General features: G+C 45.6%; 1 long non-coding RNA gene across 4 annotated transcripts in view; it reads right to left on the bottom strand.

Annotated features, from left to right (window-relative positions):
- Positions 1-972: 972 nt before the first annotated feature.
- Positions 973-22,824, bottom strand: part of LOC108348512 (uncharacterized) — a 25,667-nt gene continuing 3,815 nt past the window's right edge. Inside the window, exons 1-4 of one of the 4 annotated variants that reach the window (XR_005495572.2) lie at positions 6,885-7,343; positions 5,098-5,632; positions 4,009-4,261; positions 973-1,234 (exon numbers count right to left, since the gene is read on the bottom strand). This is a non-coding gene — a long non-coding RNA (uncharacterized LOC108348512). The other 3 variants (XR_010059388.1, XR_005495571.2, XR_010059389.1) reach the window with 3 other exon arrangements.

Below are 22,824 nucleotides of genomic sequence, written 5' to 3'. Positions count from 1 at the left end.
CTCCCAGCCCTGGGATGCTTGCTTTAGTCAGTTACTCCCAGCCTTGGATTTCACATCTCTGTTAGATTTCTATCATTGTAATAAAATAACCAGATAAATTGGAAGATTCCAGTCTGTGGTCACTTATGCCCTGCTGCTTTGGACCATAATAGTAGGCGGATTCACAGTGCAAGAAAATGTCAGAGCCGAACCACTCACCTCGTGGTCATGGAACAAAGAGAAGTAGAGGACTGGCTGGAGTGCTACTATTCTCTTTGAAAATCGGCTCTTAATGTCCTAAAGACCCACACTAGGCTTTGAGAACCAAGCCTTCAACACACAGGTCTTTGGGGATATCCCGGAGAGCATGGTAGAACACCCCACTTGAGACTTGAGAAGTTCAAGGGTATTTGCCCATGTTTAATAATTCTCAGCCCAGCTCTCACTTGGTTCAGCAGCTGGAAGCCAGTTCAGCTAGAAGATGTTAGATAATACAGAAATATAAAACCCCACTGGGTAGAACTAAGACCAGACATGGGGCAGGACCAAGTTATAGATTTGGCTTTCCTCTCTAGAACCTGAAGAACAGCCATGTTCTGGATTTCCAGAAGGACAGACATCCATCTTAGAAAGAGTGTATGACAGGCCAGGGACAGCTACATGCAGGGAGCTACACACAGTTTCCTGGATCAGGTGAAGTGCTCGCTGAAAGGTATCACCACTGTCTATCGAAAATACTCTCTACCCTGGTGATGTCCCCAATAGAATCTTCTCAAAGCTGTGACTGTCATCTGTATATGACCTCTTGCCTTGCCTCCACCACAGTTCTATGACGGCAGGGCCTTCTCCTCGCTGTACCCCAGGACTTTGTGAGCCCCCCCCCCCACCGTGATGAAAAAAATAAGTGTTCAATTTGGAGTCAATGAGGCTTGAGGCTGTGGTTTAGGACACTTTTCTAAAAGCAAACAGACAGAGTCCTTATGAAACAGGAAATGGAAGGAAAAGAGTGTCTTTATCCACAGACAGAGAGACCTTACAGAGAGAAAATCTGGATTAGCATACAAAAGAATCCGGCAGAGCTGGTACACAAAGGCTGACCAGAACTGCAGGGCACTGGACACTGAAGACAGGTTTTCACACTGAAACAGGATGGCTCAAATAGCAGCGTGAAGGTTTAAAACTCATCCATGAAGGTCAGTTGTAGACACTGGAGTTTGCCGCTGTAGGACATAGAGGGTGCGAGTCCTGTGGCACTCTGACATAGAAGTTAGAAGACAGAAACTGTGTAAGTACCAAACACTAATGAAACAGGTCAATGGATTACACTGTGAAAGAGACTGGGCCACAACAGTAGTGGGGGAGGGGGGAAGGGGAGAGGGAAGGGGGAAGGGGAAGTAGAGGAGTGGAACTTCCCCATCTGACTAAAGTGCTTATCAGATCAAGATCGCTATAAATGAAGGAGGCTGCGAAGAAAATAGATGTAGTAGATACACAACAGAGAGCGAGAGGGTGAATCAGAGTATCATTTCAAAACAAATCATTCAATCACAAAGAGGGAAGGAGTAGGAAGGAGAGAGAGGGAGAGGGAGGCAGGGATTGAGTTCAACTAATAAAACTCCCACAATAAGCCTCTCACCTATCTGTGATTACTTGAAATGTAAGTAGGTTAAAATTGAAGTAAAACACACACACACACACACACACACACACACACACACACACACACACAGAATGGAAACTGTAAGGATGACTCAGCAGCCAAAGGCTGGGTCTCATAAGTATGAAGTCTGAAGACTTCTGGCTCTCTAGAACCCACTGTAAACCAGGCCTGTGACCCCTGCCCTCAAGAAGCAGGGACAGGCCATCCCCAGGGTGAGCTGGCTTGCTAGACTCACTTGAATTGATGAGGTCCAGGTCCAGCAGGAGACACAGATCAGTAAATAACACGGAGAGGATTGGCTCTGACTCTCCATGGGCTTATGCACCCATAAGTATGTGCAGCTGTACACACATGTACCCACATACATGTGAACATAAACATATACATGCACACCACACACATGTACACATGCAAAAAAAAAAGAGCCATAGAATAGTTAAGTGGATACTTTAATAAAATACCCAGTTATGCATCCTTTAAAGTAACTAATTTCCGTGTAAGTGCATGTTTGTGCACAAAGCCAGAGGGCGGAAAGGATGCTCCGTGCAAACAGGAGCTCAAAAGAAACAGGTCGCCGGTCACAAAAGAGGCTTTATGTCCAAACTGTCACAGGAGACACGCTTCTGCTGCTGCTACTCAAAGGGCCTATAAATCCAGAAGCCCTAAGAGGTATTTACATAAACATAAACTCATGGGGAGCAAATATGGAGAGACCTAGGGAGTCGCAGCACCGCAAGGCTAGGGGAAGATCTCAGTACTCCAAAGCCCATAACAAACAACGCATGCGTGCCAAGAGCCAATATGGAAACAGCTGACTTAAACAATGCGGTAATCCACGTGGTCCGAGCGGGCAGGATGCGATATTCTACCCTCAGCAACAGGGCACACTTTCCTCCCGAGCTTAGATAGATCGTATCTCCTGTGTGTCAGGAAAAAGGAAGAAACTTAACAGCCTGCGAGGGACTCACCTTCGAACTTTGTGAGATCGCTAAGGAAGGGGAACTAAAAAAAAAAAAACCAGCGTGAGAAGGAAGTGGGGAAATTTACACACGTGGAAATCAAACAATGTACTCTTGAAACAGACCTGGATGAAAAAAAAATAAATAAAAGCTAACGGCATATTAGGAAAAAGGCCCAAGACAAAAAAAAAAAAAGAAGGCAAACAACACACAAAAACTTGGCGTGAGGCATAAACAATTCTCTGAGGAACTCGTGGTCCTGACTGCGTACCCAGGGAGCCAGCTCGCATTAACTGCCCAACTCTGGCCACCGAAAACCAGACGGGGGTAAAAACAACACAGTAAGCCAGACAAAGGAAACAATGAAGATCAGAGCGGGGTGAACAAAACAGGAAGTAGGAAATCGGAAAATAACCAGGAAACTATGAATTGGCATTTTATAAACAAACAAACAAACAAACAACTGGAAAATTCTCATTAACCTAAATAGGAAAATAATTGAGAAAACACAAATAAAGTTAGAAATAATAAAAAAAAAAAAACAACAACAACAGCACTTGTTTCAATGCCACAAGGTAAAAGCGGGTCATAAGATACACACCAGCAAACTGAGTAACAGCAAAAACAGACAAGCCCTCCAGAACCCTAACCCCTAAAGGCAATGAAGACCGTAAGGACCAGAGCAAGGTTGAGACAAGATGGTGCCAGTGTGGACTCCCAGAATGGCTAAGTTATGATGGCCATTATGAGATGTCACAGAACCGCAAGTAAGCATTAACGTACCACTTGTCGTGCGTCCAGTCTGGCAAGAAAGTCACTTCTGTGTGACTCTCTACAAAACGCCTTTGGGACCATGGGCACATGCTCTTGTTCCAAATTAATAGTGTTGCAGATGCCCAAGCCTCTGAACCTCTTTAATCTCCCTGCTCCTCAATCCTCTGTCTCTGGTCCCTGTGCTCAATCACCTCCAACTCTAAGAAGGGATCATTAATGTGTGTAAAAATCAAATGGGCCAGCAATCGATAAAACTCTCCACAGAAAAAGCTCAAGACTGTACCAGATGGCTTTGCTGGCCCACAACTCTCTCAAGATTTAAAGACTATTCCCCAAAAGATAGAAGATGGAAGGACATTTTCTGACTCGCAAGGCCATAATTTCTTTGCTTCCAAAGCCAGAAAGAAACATAGGAGAGGCAAGCCTTGTAATTTTATGATCATTGCTAATGAGATGTTGCAAACGCCCTTTTCTCCCAAGATGGGAGGAAAATCTTACCTTGTTTTGAACATTACACAAGACATCACAAGGCACCCCACAAAAAAATGAACAAGTCTATGTGTCAAATAAAAATTCAAATCATTTTTTTACAAGCACTAGCAAACTGAATTTGTTAACACATTAGAAGAACCGTACCTTATGATCAAGTGGATTCATCCTTCAGGGCCACAGGGAGAGAATTATGAAAATCCCATGGTCTATAGATATAGGAAATATATTTGAAAAATCCAATCAAGTTCTCACTGAAAACTCTCAGCTGTCCAGGCACAACCCAATAAAGGCACATGTAGAAAGCAGATAGTCACTGTTCCGTTCAGTGATGAAACACTGAAGAGAGACGCAGCGTCCTTATTCATGGACTGGCCAGTCAGGAAAGACAAGAAAATGCCTTACAGATTGGAGAAAGAAAGACAATAACACCTTATGAGGATGACATACTCTCACAAATCAATGGCCCTAAAACCACAGAGAGGGCCATTCGAGGAGCTCTGCTGCAGCCGCCAACTGTGTGTGTGTGTGTATCTATCTGTAAGCTGACTACTATTTTACCCACTGGCCTTTCTGTTGCCTTCTTGTTTGGTGGGGCCCCGTGAGATTTCTCCCATCTACACTGGCATGTCAACTGGTGTGGTCCTTGGTCAGATCTTGCTTGATTAGCCAATCGTTGAGATTTCTTTGGTGTATGTTCCCTGTCATATCTAGAAGAAACAATCTCACAACGGGCTTCCCGGTCCTCTGGCTCCCTATGCTCTGGATACCTCATCTTTGAAGACGTCCCCTGAGCCTTAGATGGAGGGGTTCTGGTGTAGATGTATCAATTAGGGATAGATACCCATGATAAGCTGTTTTCTGTATATTTCCGGTTAAGGCTTTCTGTGATGGTCTCTGTCTGCTTCGTAAAGAGACTTCTTTGATGAAGGGTTAGTGCTGTTTCTCTGTGGGTACAAGGATGTGTGTTTAGAATGTCGTTAGGAAGTATGCTGGTTTAGTTAAGTGGCAGTAGTATGATCTCCTCAGAGATCTGTGACCTCACTAGCTATGGGTAATTGATTAGGTTTCTAATACTGAGTATGATTTCCCTCCAGTTGAGCCGGCCTTCTGTCCAATTAGGCAGCTGTTGGTTACCACCACATTGTGAGCAAGTCTATGTTTCAAATAAAAATTTAAATCATTTTTTACAAGCACTAGCAAACTGAATTCGTTAACACATTAGAAGAACTGTACCTTATGATCAAGTGGATTCATCCTTCAGGGCCACAGGGAGAGAATTATGAAAATTCTCCTCTATTGCACTGGTCATTGTTGGGGTTCGTAGGCATCACAGCCGGGTTGGGCTATTGATTACTTTCCTCCCTTGTTAACCAGGACAGCATCTTCCGGTAACTAAGGCTCAGGAAAGAGGTATTCAGGTTGATCCTTTGATTCCCATGTCCAAAATTCATGTTGTCTTCAGAAATAGGGACGTCCGTTCGAGTTTTGGGAGGCAACCAAGAGGAACAGCAACTGCCTAGAGTGCTTTGAGAGTCTCTCGGAGACTCAACAACTCCACAGCCAACAGCTCAAAAGGCTTTCCATACATACCTGGGTGTTAGTCTTTGGACTACAAGGTGGTTATCATATACTTTGCATATGTCCAGGTCGAAGCCTCCCCCTCATCCCGGTGTTCGAGAGCAGAGTCCCTCACATGAGCTGCATCAACAGCCTTAGCTAGCATCTGCCGACACTTTCGTTTTTTTCTTCCTCCGTGGAGATCGCAGCACTAAGAGAAAAGATGGACAGTAGACAGATTTCTCTCTGCTTTAAGATGGTCAGTCTCTTAACTAAGGGGAGGGAGGGGAGTACTAAGGTGCAACTTGACATGACATGAAGCTAAAAGGTGGGACGGCAAAGACATAAATTGTTTTTTTTAGACTAAAACTCCAACCTAATTAAAAGCAGGACAGAGTAGACAAGCATGCGCGTGTGGTGTGCGCTACCATAGATTTGATGGCTTTCAAAGATTTTGCATTGTAGTTATTATTACTTTTTCATAGTTATTATTTTTATAAGCCATCGAATCTACACACACACACAGACACACACACACACACACACACACACACACACACACACGCTTGTCTACTTTGTCACTCATAGATTTTTTTATTCACAAACGCATGTATTTAGATCTAGGTGATACCATCGTGCTCGGGTCAGTAGGACAGGATAATGTGTGACACACACTGCTCAAGCCGGTGATCAATGATGGCCGCTCTCCTATGGCTCTTGAGTTCATGTGCAAACTTGAATTTTATGCAAAAGTTCTGGTTTGACTCTTACTTTTACATTCCTGGGGGCTGATGGCGGTCAGTTACGGGTAAACAATTCCTTTTGTTTTCTACCTCCCAGCCTGGACAAAATGCAGCCTTTTCATTATGTAAGGCTTTCCTTTTATATTTCAATTAAAATAAAAAAAAAAACTCATATAATCCTTTTCTTAAACAAAACGCCCAGGGTGTAAATGAAGAAGGAAATTTAATAGGCACATTTATTTAAATCCTCTGGCAAGAGTTGGAGAATCTGCTGTCTTTACTTAGAATGCTATGCAAATAGTCATCTGTCAAATTTATAGGTGTAGTTCAACGACATTCCTTACTGGAAACGAGCATTTCCACCACACTGTTTCCGAGGGAAATCAAAGTCTCAGATGTTTCCTTTATCCTGTCTCTCTTCAGTCCATCCCCAGCCTTAAAAAATTCACTTTGGAACCTTCCTTAAGCCCTCACTAGGATCGGTTCGAATCCTAGGAAGGCTGTTTTCTCTTTGCCTTCAAGTAGTTTCATCGAGCGTTTTCTGCATTGTTTCTTAAACTGTCTTCCACTGAGATGGGTTTCAGCTGATCACAATCATGGAGCTATTCCGGCCTTTGAGACTCTTTACCAGCTCGACTGACCTCTGAGAAATGTACTTGGGTTCTCAGTAGGAAGGGAACCTGCTAACTCCAGTTAAGATGATAATTTTCACAAACTTACCTGATTAAACTCATGCACAGAGCTTGATTTTTCACTGAGAATCCTGTTGTAACGGGAGATAGCTTTTCAGTGTCAAGAAAGTCTAGACTCTTCTGGGGTTGCATCTTGGTCTTTATATGTCTCAGCTTTGGAATTTTCTTCTGTAACGAGAATGTTCTCTTCCTGGTGAGCTTTTCCAACAACACTTTTATTTCCTTTTGGTCTTTCTACAACTCCCCCAAAGCAGAAGCCATGGGCAATGGGTCAAGCCCAAGGCCCAAGCTGCACACATGCACCGGAAGCAGATAGGAAACAGGCCATCCACAATAAGAGGGTCTCATAGCTCTGGCTGTTCTGGAACATATTCTGTAGAACAGACAAGCCTCAAATCACAGAGACTCTCCTGCCTCTGCCTCCCAAGTGCCACCATACCTGGCATCCTTAATTTTAAAAAAAATGGTATTTTCACATAAAGAACTAATAACTGGATACCTAGGTGTTTAACCTTATTTAACCACTTACCATTCATAGACCAAGCAAGCCACATTGGGGATAAACAGGTGTGAACTTATGGGTTTTGTTTTTTTGGTTTTGGGAAAACAGAAAATAAAATATTCTAGGGGTTTGAAAAGATGGCTCAGCCATTAAGAGCGCTTCTCGCTCTTGCAGAGGATTTGATCTGATTCCCAGCACCCACATTAGTGGCTCACAACCATCGGTAACACCCGCTCCAGGGGGAATCCAATGCCCTCTCCCACTCCGTCAAGTACCAGGCACATGTCTGGCGCACGCACATACAAGCAGGCGAAACACGCATTTAAAAATAATAAAAACTAAAATAAAAGTTTGAAAGACTGATATTTTACTGTGTCTGGTCTGGCTCTTGGGCCGTGTGTATCTGTTTTCTGGTAAAGTGAGTAGAGCCTTGTTTCTGGACCCAGTGTCTAGTAAGGGTGAACTATCAGTGGCAAAAGGATTTAAATGGTTACTGTGGGAAACCATCTGAACAGACTCTCAATAAGCCACTTTGTCACGGTCCCCTCCTGTAATACACAACTGGACCCATATACCCCCCACGTAAGGGTTTCTGCACTTGAGGGGAGCTGCATTTCCGGATTGCCTTTATAAAGCAGTTCCCCAGAAGGTGAGTTGGAGACAGATCTCTCTGGAACACTCTGTATAGGAACTACTCCTTGGCTGTTTGGTAGAATTCCTGGTCAAACCATCTGCTCCTGGCATTTGGGCCACGACGAACAGAGAAGCATTTGTGTCCTCCTCACCATTTCCCCAGCGGTTTACGGCCTGCTTAGATTCACTCTTCAAGGTCTGTCAACCTCCACCTTCAGAGGGAATCGTCTGCTTTTTAAGAGTTTCCCGTTATTGTTGGATTATCTCTGCCTCCCTTCCTTCTCTCTCCTGACCCCCCTCCTCCTTTCCCCCCTCTTTTAATAGCTTTTTGTTCCCGAGACAGGATCTCGATTTGTAGCCCAAGTTAGCCTCAGACTCAACACCCCCTCTCAGCCTTTTACCTGTTGGAATCAGTGATCAGCCACCACACCCAGCTGAGTATTTTGCAACTTTCTACTATTTGGGTTTTCTGAGACAGGGTCTCATGTAGCCCAGGCTAGCTCTGACTCTCTACATAGTCAAGGATGACCTTGAACCCCTGATCCTCTTGCCTCTACAGCCCCAGTGCACAGGTCTCTGCTGAAGCCCACCTATATTCACAGCTCTGTGTCATTTAATCCTCAGTACGGCCTACCCGTGTCTTCCTGGCTGCCCCTAATTCCTTCCCAAGTCTGTAATTTAGTCTTTTTTTTAAAGTTGTGTATATGCGTGTTGTGTTTACATATATGTGTGTATACATGTTTGCAGTGCCCCCACCCCCATCCACCCGGAGGCCTGATGATTGAAGCAACTGATAGTTGTGAATTGTCACAAGGGTGCTGGGAATTGAGCCTGGCTTCTCTGAAAGGACAGTGAGTGCTCTTAACCACTGAGCCATCTCTCCAGCCCCTATGATAGTCTGTCATGTTTCACAGAACCCAGTGGACTTGTCAGTCTCTCACGCGCTATATAATAGTGTACATCTGTATGCAAATCCAAGCGCTCTCGCGTTGGCTGCTTTGCTCGACAAGGTTGGCCATTTCGTCTCCAATCCAAGGTTTTGTTCTCCTCTAAATTCTGGAGTGCAGCTGTTTTGCTTAAACACTTGACATAAACCTAGGGTTGTCTGTAAAGAGGAACCTCAGTTGAAAAATACCTCCATCAGTTGCCGGTAGGCGAGTCTATACGGAATTTTCTAGGTTAATGATTAATGTAGGAAGACCCAGCTCACCGTGGACAGTGACATTCGCACGAGGCTGAGCAAGCCATAAAGACCAAGTCAGTGAGCAGTGTTCCCCCATGGCCTCTGCTTCAGTCCTGCCTCCATGTTCTTGCCTTACCGTCCTTCAACGGACTGTGACTGAGAATATGTCACAGCCAAATAAACCCTTACCCAACAAATTATTTTTTGGGCCTTTATCAGAGTGAAATAACTCCTAAGTAAGACAACTGTCCAGCTGTATCCCAGCAGCTCCAATGTCTGGATGCTACATAATAATACATATTTCATAGGTCTATTGTTGACAGCCTTGGGTTTCTGTACCCCCGCCCCTGAGAACTCACGGATGACCCACTACGTCTGTAAAATGCTCTCAGTGTTGCAGACCAGCCATGTCTTCTCCATCTCTGTCACACACAACGACGGTAAGTACATGAGTGGTTCTTACATCCTGCTGCTCAGGGAAAGCGACAGGGGAAAGGTTTGCACATAATCGAGGCACAAACTTGTCCAATCGTTCCCTACCCGCGGCGGTTAGATCCACAGGTGTAGAACCCAGGAGTACTGTCCATGTCTTTACCTCCAGCACACTGAGACTCTTACACTTCCTCACAACCAGAAAGTCATTTAGAAAAATCACCTTGGGCTTAGCAACACTGTGGAAAAAAAATAAAGATTTGGGGCAGCATTTCTGTCTGTCATATTCCACATGGACCTGCATTAGTTCATCCAGTCGTGTGTGTGTGTGTACGTGTGTGTGTGTGAGAGAGAGAGAGAGAGACAGACAGACAGACAGACAGACAGACAGACAGACACAGAGCACTCAGATGTGTGCCTGCAACTGTGCCTGTACACAGAGGCCAAATGGTGTCCTGCCCCATCATTCTCTGCGATATTCTCATCAAGTAAACAGAGAGCTAGGGTCAGCCAGCCAACCCCAGAGATCCCCCTGTCTCCACCCTTCACAGCTCTGGAGTTAAACTGGACTTTTGACACAGGTACCCAGGACTTGGACTCAGAGCCTCGTGTGAAGGAAAAGCACCCTTACCCATTGAGCCACCCCTAGCTCCCAGGCAGCCTTAAGACCTGTCTGCGTTCCCTCCGTGGAGCTTTTCCACGGCAGCTAACCTCTCTGAGGGATGCTGAATTCCACACCTGTCTATGTGACTCCTTGAAAGTGCCCTCTACTGTAGGGTTATGTGGGTCCTATGTCTGCTCTGCCACAGGGCTTGGCCACTCGGGGACCCAGAACACCAGAAGTTTGACCGTGCTTACCCCATGACCAGACAGGTGCCAGGCGTAGAGAAGCTGCAGGACAGTGCTCTGGAGGTGGGGAGGAGCAGTCTGAGGCGTGGGACACAGCAGGAGCTGGCTTGGGGTCCCGGGCCTGTAAGGAGGCAGGCCTGTTGGGTTCTCAGGCTCTTGGGCATCCAGGCGCTGCTGGGATGACCCAGAAGGGCTGAGGACAGAGTGGGGGCCCGATCTGGATCTAGCCCAGGGCCAAGGGGGAAAGAGGTGGAAAGCTTTGGCTGGTCCCAGGCAGGGGTAGGGTAGGGAGTGTGGCGAGGGGGTTGGGTGATTGGTGGGGGGGAGTCCTTTGGCTTGACTTTGGTAGCAGCTGCAGGCTTGGTGGCTGTGGCTGGGAGCGCAGGGAGGCTTTCTTAGGGAGATTAGATGGGTGGCCGCTCTGTAGGTGAAGGTCTTCTCTGTGGCTCCCCACAGCAGATACCAATGAAAAGAGGCAGTCCATGGCTTTAAGACATTTATTGTCATGGCGGAAAGTGAATGAATAAAACCGTACCCCACTTCTCCAGGTGGGCCTGAGATTAAATACCTTTTGCAGGGACAAGTGCCTATGAAGGAAAGTTCATTGGCTAAGCCGCCAAGCCTTTAGGTACCTCATTAAAATGGAGAGCTGTCTTGAGCCTACATGACCTGTGGTCCTGTCCTCTACCTGTGGAGGGGCTTGGGGGGTATTGCCCTTATGTGACCGATGACCACAAATCTATGGAGGGCTGTGGCTAGTGATGGGGACTGGTTTGCTGGGAGTCAGGAGAAACACCAACCATCCCTTTCAAGGTAATTGGGGTTTCAAGCCTTTGCTTAACCATAACCGGGGTGCCTTTCACGGTCCCACCCTGTACCCTCTATCCCCTGCTGAGTTCTCCTGAGGCATTCACCTTCCCTGAGTATAAAGAGTGCCTGTGGAAATGTCCTGGGTATTCCCAAACTTCCTGCCCCTACCCCATTGGGGCGCAAATTGCAGGCTTACTATGACTTACTGGCAGCCAGCATGGCCCATTTGGTGAGCTCTAGGTCTCAGTGAGAGGCTCTGTCTCAAACCAACAAAACAGACGGCTCCTGAGGAAGGATACTGGGCACAGGCGCACACATATCCACACATAACACACAAACACCAATGGGTAACACATCTGAAAAAAAAAATCTTTACTCTCAACAATAGTAAACAGTATAAAATTTCAAATTAAATTAAGGTTCAGTTCAAGCAAACATCCAGGCAACAACACTGACCTTAGATCAACAGTAAGGTTAATGTTGTTTGAGGCTTCTCAGTGGGGCAGAGCTTTTTACAAAGTTACAAATTCTTCAAGGCGGTACCAAAATTCTGTGGCCTGCGTCATGAGCGAAAGTCAAACTTACACCTCACAAGAGACACTGACACCACCAACCTATTTGCTCACCTCTGTTCCATAAGGCAGGCGGACTAAGTCTGCGGGGAGGCGGGACCACATGTCTGGCCTGGACCAATGGGCTGTGACGCTGTGGTCTGGACCAATGGGCTGTGACACTGAAATGCACAGGAGAGTGGGTGCAGACTGAGCCCTGTCTCCCCGAAATGCTGGTACGTGGACTTCTGAGTTGGAGTTTCTTCAGGTTCATTGTTAGCCAACCATGAAACACAGCTGGTAACAAAGGCCCCCGGTTTCGGTGGCTTAACAGGACAAGGCTTGCTTCTTATTCTCTTCTGTACCCAGGGAGGCTGTTGATCAGCCCCTGCCAAGATGATATTGGTGGTGTGCCAAGATTCACATCAAATGAGGTTCACTGTAGCATTACTGCGATAGTATAATTTTTACAACACCCTAAATGTCAAAAAACTAGGAGCTAGCGAAGCAAATGATGGCCCACTGTAGAATACTGTAATAAATACTTTACAACGAAGAGGAGTGATATATTGAAGATCTTTAGTAGCAGTTGGGGAATTTTTCCCAATAAAATATTGAGCGAGAAAGGCACACGGTGCGATCACATTGTGCGTGTGTGTGTGTGTGTGCACGTGTGTGTGTGTGCGCGCGCACGCGCGCGTGCATGCGTGCGTATGTGCGTGTGTGTTTAAAACAAATGACATGCCCACAGAAGGAGTGGTGAGAACCAGAGAAAAGGCTCCAGATGGATGATGAAAAGACCGTGGAGTGGAGGGTGGGGGAAGAGGGGCGTGCAAGGGGCAGCAGTGGAGAGCTGAGAGATGCTTTTTCACGAAGTACAGAAAAGCAAAGACTTTTCCAAAGCCTTGGGAGTAGGGATAAGCAAGGACTAGCTTCGGGCAGACTCTATTGAGCAAGAGGCCTGCTGAATTAAATCACTGAGTGGGCCGGGTGCCAACATAGCCCTTCTTCCTTTGTTTTCCCCAACAATGATCTCAGGTTGCAGCCTTGCTACCTCACCGTTGAAGGTGGATAAACAGAGGAGTGCCACTAACCATGAGGACAGACGTCCAAAACCCTTCTCCTGCTGGCTCTTGAGGATCTTAGGCGTGGGTTCCGAGACATGCCATAAAACGGCTCAGAGAACTCGGACTGCACGTCCCCAGGAGTTTGAAAACCCTGCCAGACCTTGGTTGTCCAGGAACATGGTGTGCTGAGGGAGGGTGTTGGCTTACAGACAAACAGGACATTTTCTAAATGATGAGGGCCCGTTCCAGGAAGAAGCCTAGGGGAGGGGAGGGAGGGTGGATTGCAGCGTTTTTTTCAGAAGTGGCCAACAGGTTGACCAAAGCACCCTCCATGCCTCAGTCACAATGAGAAGCTCCAGAGATTCCACTGTTACCTCTCTGAGGAGTGCCTGCAGCTAAGCTAAGAGGCTCTTCCTTCACCTTCCTGGAGTTTCCTGAGTCACCACAGTAAGCATCCGTGTCTCTGAACACTGTGGGGTGGAACACTCCCACGGAGATGCTGGGAAGCCTGGGTAGGAGTCTACGAATGCCTCGGCAGCTACAAGTTACTGATGATCTCCCATTCCGCTGGGTAGCTAGGGGGATAGTAGTATAATAGATAGTGAGGTACGTGCATAGAGCAGCCATTGCGAGCACTTGCCGTGCTTGCTGAGGACCCGAGTCCAGCTCCTAGGATCCACCATGGATGGCTGATAATGCCTGTAACTCCAGCCTCACAGTGTCTGACATCCTCTTCTGGCCCCTGCAGGCTCTGCACTCGTGTGCACACAGACCCGCACACAGGAAGCAGCGGGTGGAACTGAGTCAGGCTCCCCGTAAATCAACATCTCCCCTTTGTTGCTCATGTGATAGATTTGTATTCAGCACACCCCGGGTGGATTATCTTAGACTCTGGGAATCGCACGCATCCAGTGGTAATAAAGGTCACCATCCAGTGGAGGAGAGATTCAAACTACAGGGCGAATAAGGACATGGGGACCCGGGCAGGGCAGTGAGCTTGAGCTGAACCCTCAGTGACAAGAAATTCTGAGCAGTTCAACCAGGAATACAACTTGAAGACAATCTGTACATGGCTTCTGGTTGCAAAGAGGTTCCTGGAAAGTGGGGAGGTGATGCTGGATGCCCTGTCCCCTGCTATGTGATAAAGAAGGGTGCTGGCCCCCAAAGCATTCGTTCCAGAAGATCCAGAGCTCTCTGACTACGGATATTGGAGGGAGCTTTCAGTCCTCATTTCTCAGTGTCTTCTTGGTTCAGTCACATCGTCAGGTTAGTCTTTGCAGAAACAGATGCCAAGGCAGTTTGAAATGCAGAAGATCCCAAGGAACACTTGGGAGGAGCTGAGAGGAGACAAGTCGATCAGAGAAGGAAGTCTTCCCGCCAGGATCCGGCCAGAGATGGAGAGCGAAGATTAAGTATGAGCACCTTATCAGGCACAGCAGAGAAAGAGTCCCCACAGCCCAGCAGGGAGCCTCATTCAGAGACACATCTGGGCAGAGATGGCCAGACTCTTGTCATCAATGGTGTCTGAAGGGTCATAGTTGGACCCTATGTGAAAAGGGTACGACCCCAGAGTGACTGTTGCAGAGGAATTAGGCGGCCAACTGAACTCTTTATGGCTGACCAGTTTGTCCCAGCAAAGAGCCAAGCCCTGGGACTCCAGTTACCTCACAGGACCCTCTTTGCTTATTTGTCATCAAAGTGGAAATGGTGCTGCTTGCAAAATTTGGGGATGGCGTTGACTCAGAAAGATCATTGTAATAAGGATCACTCACATCTGAGGTCCCTGAGCAGACAGAAGTCTAGGGGTGTTTGGCAGCTTGGCAGACATCAAGGATGAGGGAGGCTTAGCCTCTGTTCCAAACTGTGGTTGTGATGATGCTTGGAAAAGAGAAGATCCCATCCCACTGGAGCTAAGGGCCTGCCTATGCTGTATTGTCAAAAAGAGCGCCTGCTTCTGAGTGGAAGGCAGGCATGCGTGCACAGGTGCAGGCTTCCTCCCTGGAATGCAGCTTGTTGTGTGTGCCGGTGTCATGTGACCCTCTGTGCAAATCCCATGGGACATGTGACCCAAGGAACCCTCTGTCCTCTGTTTCTGAGCCAGGAGTCTCACCTTCGGCCAAGAAAGTATCTTTTACCCTATTTGAAAGTGATTAACCTGCACGTGGGAAACCACTAGAAGTTTCTTTTGCTTGCAAGCACAGAAAGAATCTCAGCTACTGTTAAGCCAGAACCCCTGGAAGGGCGAGCCCTACAGGAAATCAGCATTCACAATTATGGATTGCCAGGTTCAGCTAGCTGGAGGTCAATGATGCAATTAGGTCTATAACAGCGACATCTATACTGAGCAGGCACAGAATTTTCCAGGACTGTCCCTAGACAATATAGGTAGTGACAACTATTTGCATAGAATTTATAGCGGGCATGGTAAGCAATTAAGAGATGATTTTAAGCCCGTGAGAGTACATGAATTCTATGCAAGTACTAAGTAAGTTTTAAAACATTACATTATGGGGTTGGGGATTTAGCTCAGTGGTAGAGCACTTGCCTAGCAAGCACAAGGCCCTGGGTTTGGTCCCCAGCTCCGAAAAAAAGAAAAAAAAAAAACATTACATTATAGTGTGGTAGGTGTGTGTGTGTGTGTGTGTGTGTGTGTGTGTGTGTGTATACAAAATACAAACACATGCCATGGTACCCGTGTGGACGTCAGAGGACCATTTATGACTCAGTTCTCTTCTATTTTCCATGCAGGTCCTGGGATTTGAACTTAGGTAGTCAGGCTTGGCAGCAAGCCCCTTTACCTGTTGAGTATTCCCAACAGCCTGTGCCATCACATAATACAGAACATAATCACCACACAGTTCACTATCCATGGAAGATCCTGGGGCCATTAGAGCATCAAGGCAGAGGAGATGAGCTTTTTAGCAGGGTAACCAAACCATAAAGGGGATGGGATGATCTGTCCTTAGGGAGACTGAGCTCCAAGAAAGGGAGGTCACCAGGCAGGGGTGGAGGGGTCTCTCCACTATGGGGATATTGTGAGGCTCCATTTCCTGAGCCACACTGGGGGAAAGGATGAGGTCCAGGACACAGTGGCTACCTCAATAGCTTGGCTGTAAATCACCAAGATTCGTTTTCACATCGTAACAGCGAAAGGTTGCCTTGGTGCCTCATTTCCAGTGTTATTTATAGGCTTTGTAAGACAACTTAATGGGATAGATCACATTTTAATGTGGCCAAGCTCCTGTCGTAGGAGAGTCTATCACAGGGGCCAGTGTCTCCCTGAAGGAATGCTATTACTGTGGACCAGATGAGCATAGGTGGTAGCTGATATGTACTTTCCCAGAGATCTGTTTCCTGGACACCAGAGACGGAAGGACCACCAACCTCCACAAGTGACTGACCCTGGCCATGGCTCAGACCCAGTATTCCTGGTCCATTTCAGACCCATCATCTTCTATCACTTTCTTCTGCCGAGGCTGCAGGTGGCCGTCCCAGCTTTCCACCCATAAGCGCTATGTATCATACCAGGTTGTAACTGCTGGGCAGACCTCACGTGTGACTTTGGAAAGATGGTGAGCTCATTGATGGCCTCAAGCTGTACCACAGAGCTATAGTAATAAAAACCACATGGCGCTGGCATAAAAACAGACAAGCGGATCAATGGAATTGAACTGAAGTCCTAGATGTAAATCCACACACCCATGGATGCCTGCTTCTGTTGCTTTGTTTTCATAAAGGTGCCGTACACACACACTGGAGAAAAGAAAGCACCTTCAACAAACGGTGCTGGCCTAGCAAATGTCGATATGTAGTAGACTGCAAAGAGATCTCTATCTATTACCCCTGCACAAAGCTGAAATCCAAGTGGATCAAGACCTCAACATAAAACCACATACACTGAACCCGACAGAAGAGAAAATGGTGAACAGCCTTGAGCTCATTGGCACAGGAGACAACTTCCTGAACAGAACACTGCTGACACAGCCAGATTGGAGTGTGTGTGTGTGTGTGTGTGTGTGTGTGTGTGTGTGTGTGTACGCGCTGTAAAGTAAAGGATAATTTGTGCTGCAACAAACAGACCCAGAGAGGCCAAGTAACAAAGGAGGGCTCAAGGTGGGACGGATGGATCTCCCCGGGAAGGAGAAATAAAACAGATTTCAGAGTGGACTGGCAGTGGTTGGGGATGCAAACAGGTTGGGGCATGGCGGGGAGAGCACTTGGAGAGACAACTGGAATTGGGAATTGGGGGAGAGCCCATCTACAGGGAGAGGTAAAAAACCTGTGCATCTACAGGGGTGACTTTAGTGTAAACTCCTGGTAATGTGGGACATGGAGCCTGGACCGACCATTTTCCCCAGCCAGGCATGGTTTATAGCAGAGGGACCAGGTCACCAACCCATCCATAAAACCCTCAACCTACAAGTTGTCCTGCTTGGAACCAGAGATAGAGCCAAATATAAACAGCAAAACAAACAAGTAAACAATAGAAAAATAAAAGTTAAAAAAGTCAACAATTCCTAATGATACACTGCTATACTTGTGGACTGGAGCCTAGCATAATCGTCCTCAGAGAGGTTTCACCCAGCAACTGATGGGAGCAGATGCAGGGATCCACAGCCAGACATTAGGTGGAGCTCAGGGAATCCAGAAGGGGAAGGGGAGGGGGAAGAGGAGGAAAGTTTGCAAGAGTCAGAGAGGTCAAGGACACCACAAGAAAACGGCTCACAGAATCATCTAAGCCAGGCTCATAAGGGCTCAAAGAAACGGAACTGACGAGCAGAGAGTCTACATATATGTTATGGTTGTATAGCTTGGTGTAGAAGGCCACAATAACATTCGCCACCACAAGATGGCGCTGGCTTCAACTGCGCCCCACGTGGAAGGCTGAGATAGTTTTGCCATTACAAGATGGCGCTGGCCTCCGCCGCGCCAGCCGACTTCCTTTCAGGAAGTTAACTGTGTGCGCATGTGCAAGAGTGCCTTCGTGCCAGGTCTTTGCCCACTCCGGGGCGTGCCTAATGAGATCATGGGTAAGCGACCAATCAGGTGTGGATGCGCCGTGCTAGGGTGTATATAAGCCGAGCCATGCCGGCGTGCGTGGCCTCTCCTTAAGATTCAATAAACGTTTAACTGCAGCAAGGATTCGTGTGTCCCTGTGCATTCTTGCTGACGAGAGACAGCACGGGACATTTGGTGCCGAGAACCCGGGACACTACACCATCGCCAGGTACCGAGAGTCCCTCCATACGCGGAGAGAATCCAAAGCTGCAGGACACGGGTAAGATCCTGAGAGACAATGCTTAGCCTTGACCTGTTCCACTTCACTCCCCTGCTAGATGCGGCAGAAGTTTTTATTATCGTTTTGGCAGCCCTCGGGCTTTCTCTATTGGCCTTTGAGTTTCTAGCTACCGCCAGACAGCGTCAGAGGTCGCATGGGAGCCGCCCAGTTGTAATAGCAAAGCAGAGAGCGCTGGGGGAGGGGCAAGGCAGCATGTCAGAAACAGGGTTGGGTAAAAAATTAAAGAGCTCAAGGAAAAAAGATAATAAGCAGACAGTCCCCTCCAATGCGGAGGCGAGAGATTGGGGGAAAAACGCCCCGGGAGAGAAAAAGGGAGGAGATAAAAGGAACACAGTATTTTGGGAGAAAAATTTTGTCTTTGTGCTTGTAAAAGGTGTGATTAGGCTCTGGAAGCCTCACAGAGTCATACTGATCAGACTTGATAGAGGTAGACTGCCTGAAAATTTATTCAGGAGAATCAAACAAAAGGACATCTCAATGCCCATACACAGCTTGATGGAGTTAATGGAATTGGGTTGTGAGTAAAAATAATCAGGACTGTGTTTCACTTCCATACCATTTGTGAATGTCAGTCATGCTGCTCAGATATCCCGTAATATATCTCAGTATCTTACAGGAATTTGGTTTCAACACGTTGATGGACTAGTCCAGGAATTGAGACAATCCATCGTCCATATCAACTTCACTCAAGTGGATAGTCACCGTGGAAGTGGTGGGAAAGGGAAAATCCTACCTCTCTGCTGACACCATCTGGCTTTTTCCCTCTTTGTCTATTGTCTGTCCTTGGTGCACCAAGCTGTCCCTATATGTCAGTTTATGTCTGTGGTTTTTGTTTCTTGTTACTTAAATGTTTTATGTTTCATGTTCAAAAGAAAAAATGGTAAAAACTTTATCTGTCAACCGTTCATATCTTGATTTGGTTTTAACTCATTTCAAAAAAGGAACAAATGAATAAAAAGCACTTTCAATCAGCCTTTAGAACCCTACACCTGTAGCTAGGAGCATAAGTCAGCTGGAGAAGCTTCCCAGGGGCTAAGCGTCTGCACGAGCTGATCTTAAAGGCGCCAGCAGCTCCTCAGCTTCTTTGGTACAAGAGCTGATAGATGTTTCTCTTAGAAAAATCCCTGACCTATTATTTGACTCAACAGGTGACAAGGTGCTTCTCTTAAAATCATAGCTAAAAAGGTAAAAATGGTGCTTGGTCTAAATATTAAAGATATGTGTAGCCACTTCAATTTTGTTTCTGGTTGGTTTTAAATGTATAAATATGCTCTACTTGCCTTGGTCATGGATTGTTGGCTTTCAAGTTATTGGATATGGTTAAAAAGGTATAATTTTGGTAACAGAAAGTTGACATAAAGCTGGTAATTTGGATGGAGTCATTCTAGACAACATGTGGCATGAGCCAACCCAGGGAAACAGGTCTAAAGTGAGATAATATTTTTATGGAACTCTTATTCTAGAAACCAGGCTTCTAAAAGAATTTAGGACAATGTCTCCTTGTTGAGGTACTGGAGACTACACCATCGTGCATTCATATGTAGGAATTGGCAGTCAAACTTAGTAGCATAAAGGATAGACTCGGTGTCTTAGAGATTTTAGAAGCTAGTTTGTTAGAAGTTGAGTTCTGCTTTCCAAAGTTGTGGTTTGCCCTGAAGTTATCTATATTTTGATGCTAATTCCACTGCCCCAAGAACAGCTGCCTATTCAATACTCAGAACTCAGGTGACTTTCCAAAATTGTGGCTGTGCTCTGGTGTTACAAGGAGAGCTGAAAGATTGTGATTAAGGATTGCCAGTGTTACACTGATTAACTCAAACTTATTTTTAATTAAGAAAAAATCAAACAGGTAGAGATTGTTACAAGATTTATGAAAGATTGATGAGGTTTTGGAACTTGTGAGAACATTACAGCCAGCTTGTTTACTCCAACTGCCATTTCAAGATAGATTTAGAGGATTGATTTTGAGTTTTCATTTTGTGAGCTTGCTTATAATTTTAGAGAGCCCATAAAGTGATATCATTAGGAATGGCTAACAGCCTTATATTATGTAATTTTGTTGCTTCTTCAATGTAAAAAGTTAGAACTTTAAATCTTTCAGTGTATATGGAAATTTTTACTACAAACCTTTGCTCTCAACATGAGCTTTAATGTTTGGGGAGTAGCTGTTGCACTACTCCAGAAAAGAATATTTGAAACTAATTTTAAGCTTCTAAGGATATGTTAATTGGCTAAGTACCTCACCTTACCAGAGGACTTAAGCCTTTGTTATCCTCATTGGAGATAAAGCTTCAGTTGTGTTAATACAGAATTGTAGGCTAGAGTCATGGAAGTATTTTAAAAAGAAACCTGGTAAAACATATCTTATTCCAAACAACAATCAAATTGGTTATTACAAAATACTGATATTTGGCCTATTACATATAAAAATTTTTCAGGCAAAATTGATAATTTTACTCTTTACATGTTTTTGTACTTCCTGTATATTTGTGCATACAACCCATAGGAAATGCGCTTACTGTATTTATAGGTGGTTCATCTAATGAAAAGGCTACATGTATGATTGGATCTCTTGTTTATTCTCTTGAGTTTCTACTGCTTCAACACAGATTATTAAATTACGTGCTGTAGCCACTGTTTTTAAAATGTTAAAAAGTCAAGCTTTCAATTCACATACTGATAGCCAATGTGTGGCTTGTGGTTTACAATTGATTTCAATTACTTAATGCTTTATTAGAGACAGGTTTTCTACTTAAAACCAATGAGTGATTTCAGTGTGAATTGTCTGACAACTCACTGTCCTTTCAGTGCTCTGGCTCAGACAACTAACAAAACCATAGACTCAGCTCTTTAAAATGGAGTTTTTTAATGGAGTTGATATGAAAAGAGGAAGACTCCTTTTGCCTACTTTCAATTTCCAGCCTCACCCCGCCAGCTCAGGGATTTCTAGTATGACTAAATCTAGACAATATTTACAGGATTTGGCATTTCTAATTAATGCTTATGTTTAGGTAAATAAAGTTTATGAGGTGCTAGAGAAATGGCTTAGTGATTAAGAACACTAAATACTGTTACTTTATAGGACATTAAAAACTCAAACTGGATTGCCTGGGCTCCTTAACAAGGGAGGACAATGATACCAGACAGATTATAGGCCTTACATAGAAACAATTGGTCAAAAAATCTCATTCTTTATATCACCAAAACAATAATGCTAGAGACAATAATTTGGTATACAAGTCAATTTATAAATACAAGTGCTCAGTGTCCTCAATTTAATCCTTGAGGACTTACCTTAATAAATAATATCTTTACTATATCTTAATAAATAAAGAGGGGGAGTTATCCCTGTATGCTAAATAATGCTCCTTTTATTTCAGTTTTAAAATTTGGGTGCCAAGAAACCCTTGAGTGTTTATGACACCCTACAACTAGGCATACTTCTGCCTAGGTGAAATAGAAAGATCCACATATTGGCATGATCCTGTTCAGGTATTTTTATGGGGAAGAGGGAATGTTTGTGTTTTTTCTACAGGATGCTACAAGAGTGTGCCAGCTGCTGAGTGGCTGGTGAGACTTCCTGATCCTGGTTGCATAAAGATTCAGCTCTCCTGGTTCGGGTCCCTGGATTCATTCCTCTGCCCTGAGAGGAAGATGAAAGATTCCCCCTCATCATTTGTCATCACAGAGATTTTGGCGTTGCTGCAATCAGTGTTACCGCTGCGTGTGTCCCGTCCCACTGTGGCCTGCTCTCTGACCCTCTGTGCACTGCTGCTTGAGAATACTGGACTCCAGCCGTTGCTGCCCCCCTCATTTCCCTGGTGACTCTTGCTGCCTTAACTGGTGTTGTCATTTTGCAGACTGTAGCTTCACAGGAATGCCACCTGCGTGAAGCTGCTGTGGACTGAGGAACTCTGTCCTGGTTGTGCAGATCTCAGACATGATTCTATTGCCTGCTGGTTGTTCCAGAAAAGAATGGCTGATCCTGAACTGTCCTGGGAAAGACCTTGTTATTTTCGCTGCTATTGTAGCAGCCATTTACTGCTGCAGACATTGTGTCTGCAGTGTCTGGAGTTACCCTCCCCCAATCTATTGTTGGACAAGCACAGTGGGTGAAGTTTCTGGAGTAGTTGCTAACAATTGGGAATTCTAAATTTTATTATAGGAGCGGCTTGACTACGGCCCTTGGTGGTAACAGCTGAGGAGAACCAGATGAGGTGCCCACTACTTATCGGGAGTGGCTCTGTTTGGTGCAGCCCTATGCTGTGGATTAGTGTTCATGCTATGGTTGGTTTGCAAACTCAGATCTCAACAGAAACGTGACAAGGCCGTTATCACTCAAGCACTTGTGGCCATTGAACAAGGGGCCTCCCCTAAAATTTGGTTATCTATCTTCAAAAATTAGTCGGTATCTGAGTTCTCTGCTCTTGCACCCCATGCATGGATCTGTGGATCCATTGCACTGGGATGAGAGAGACTCAATGATTCTTTGATCAGCCCTTCTACATCGCTGAGGTTTCCTCATTGCACGCGATAGAGTGATCATGATTCCCCCACTAACTCTTTTTCTGGCTGGCCTCTTTTTAGAGTTCACCCTAGGTCATTAACAGTTACTGTCACACAGCACTGCGGTATCCAGAGA

This window comes from Rattus norvegicus, chromosome 17 (genome assembly GCF_036323735.1).
Source record: "Rattus norvegicus strain BN/NHsdMcwi chromosome 17, GRCr8, whole genome shotgun sequence".
In the NCBI taxonomy this organism is placed as follows: Eukaryota; Metazoa; Chordata; class Mammalia; order Rodentia; family Muridae; genus Rattus; species Rattus norvegicus.
The sequence above is the reverse complement of the archived record's forward strand: the minus strand, read 5'-3'. Positions and strand labels throughout refer to the sequence as shown.